Source organism: Plasmopara halstedii (genome assembly GCF_900000015.1).
Source record: "Plasmopara halstedii genome assembly, contig: Scaffold_3120, whole genome shotgun sequence".
NCBI lineage: Eukaryota > Oomycota > Peronosporomycetes > Peronosporales > Peronosporaceae > Plasmopara > Plasmopara halstedii.
The window spans coordinates 2,269,992-2,272,484 of NW_020190023.1; positions in this window are offsets into that span (position 1 = coordinate 2,269,992).

Sequence of the window (2,493 nt, forward strand, 5' to 3'; positions counted from 1 at the left end):
ATACTATCCTTTGGTAAAAAAAATTTAAGACGTCGTCTTCAAAGACCCGCCTTCAGTGCTACCTCCGGTCCGAGGTGTGCGTCATGAGATCGACCTGGTTCCAGAAAACAAATACTGCGTAACACGCCAATGACCCCTGCTCGAGAGCAGTGAGACGTCATTGATGCCTTTTTCCGTGCGAAGCACGACGCAGGGATGGTACGTGAGAGCAAGTTCCCCCATTCGACACCCACGTTTTGTGTTCGGAAATCGGCAAGTAGCGTATCGTTCATGCTTACAATTAGCTCAACACTGCCACCATTCCAGCCCAAACGCCAATTCTCAGAAAGTGTGTTCTTCAGATTTACATGGTGGGATGTACGAAGTACAGTGCACTCGACTTGGTCGATGGGTATTACCAAACGCTCATGAGAGTGAGTGATATTCCGCTGACAGCGGTGAGCACTCCTAGCGGCATGCTCTGGGAATGGCTGGTGATGCCCCAAGGGCTGTCAAATGCACCAGCAAGATTTAATTGTCTTGTGACGCAGTTGTTCAGGCCCAACAGGGCGTATTGCCAGACAGACATTGACGGCATTCTCGTTCATTGTCGTGCGGAGACGGGAGGACAGATGAGGATATCCACATCGTCCATTTTAGAGCGGTGCTTGAGTGCATGCGCCTGAACAAACTGTACGCCAATACAGACAAGTACATCTTTGGCTGAGAAGAGATTCCCTTTTTAAGGTGCTTCATTGGGAAGCGTGACCATCGAGCGGATCCCGCTACGTTCAAGGCCATTGTTGACTGGCCGCTTTCAAAGAACTAGAACGACTTCGTAAGTGGCTTGGTCTCGCCAACTACTTGCACAAGTACAGCGTAAACTACGCAGAAATGGCCCGACCATTTCCCAATTTTCTTTAAAACGATGCGAAATGGTGTTGGAACACCGAACATCAGGAGGCTTCCGACGGAGTCAAAAACTCCATCCTGCATGCACCGATGCTGGCGCTGCCAAAACCAGATCTGCTTTTTAGCGTCGTCTTTGACGCTTCGGACTTTGTCATCGGCTGTGTACTGCTGCAAGCAGACGCCGAGGGGCGAGATCGGGTGATCGCGTTCGATCTTGACAGCTCAAAGCTGCAGAGAAGAACCACCCATTCATGACAAGGAGCTACTTGCGATGTAGTATGCACTTGACAAGTTCAGGGTCAACCTGCTTGGCTCCAAGCCGTTTGTGTTCATACAGATCATGCGTCACTACGCACTGCGATTCAGTCACCCCACCTCTCACAGAGGATGGCTAGATGGCTATCCTTCTTCGCGGAATATAACTTCAAGGTGAAGTATGAGCCTGGAAAGCAGAGTGCTTTGGTTGATGCGTTGTCGCGCAGACCAGACTTTGAGCTTGCTCATGTTATAAATGTAACGTCGTCTGTGGTGGATTTGATCCGCACCGTGTATGGGGGTGGTGGCATGTGTTTAGCGTTGCCACGGGCTCTAGGGAGCAAGGAGTTTGGAAACTCGGACAAGAAATTGTCATAAAGATTGCGTGCTCGACTGTACTGAATGACGGTTTGCTATATCATAGCACCGATTCAACGGATACACCACGTTTGTTGCTCCTCATGATGAGAATTTGAAATACCGCGTCATCTATGAGGCTCAAGACACACCAGTTAGTGGTCATCTCGGCCGTGAGAAAACGTGCGTCACCACTATTGGCGGCCCAATTTGTACAACTGGACGAGCACCTATCTGCGCACCTGTGAGACGTATTAATGGGTGAAACCCGCTCCAAATGCGGCTGCGCCGCTGGCCAGCTTACCGGTACCCACTGGGAGCTGGTAGTCCATAAGTTTGGACTTTGTGTTTGGCCTGCCCAAAGATTCGGCGGGCAACACGGGCGTCGTGGTATTCGTCGACCGATTGAGAGAGATGGCTAATTTGGCGGCATTGCCAGACACCATCGACGGAGTCGGTACAGCAACGTTGTTCGTGGATCGTGTTTTCCGTCAACGCGGAGTCCCAGAGTCGATTGTCTAGGATAGAGACCCCCATTTCACGGGAAATTTTGGTCGACTATCTTCAAGGTGCTAGGCACCAAGTTGCGGATCATCCGCAGACCGATGATCAAACCGAAAGGGTCCTTCGAGTCATCGAAGAGGTTCTTCGCAGCGTCTGCGCTGAAACGGAGCGCCATGTTGCTGCTCGTAGAGTTTGCACTGAACAATGCAGTGCATTCATCTACCGGCTACACGCCGTTTTACGTGAATAGGCTGATATACCCTTGCGTCCCGCTGACGCCGCCATCTCGTGGCTCAAGGCTCGGTGGGGGAGGGATTGCCAAACGGCTAGCTGATGTCAGCCCCCTCACAATCCGTAAAGAAGTCGACGACTTCTTGTCTACCAGACTGAATGTCCTGGACACGTTCGCGATGCGATGACTGAAATCTAAGACCTGCAAAAAGAATATGCAGATGAAAAAGGAAGAGGCAAAGTAGAAAGCTTTAA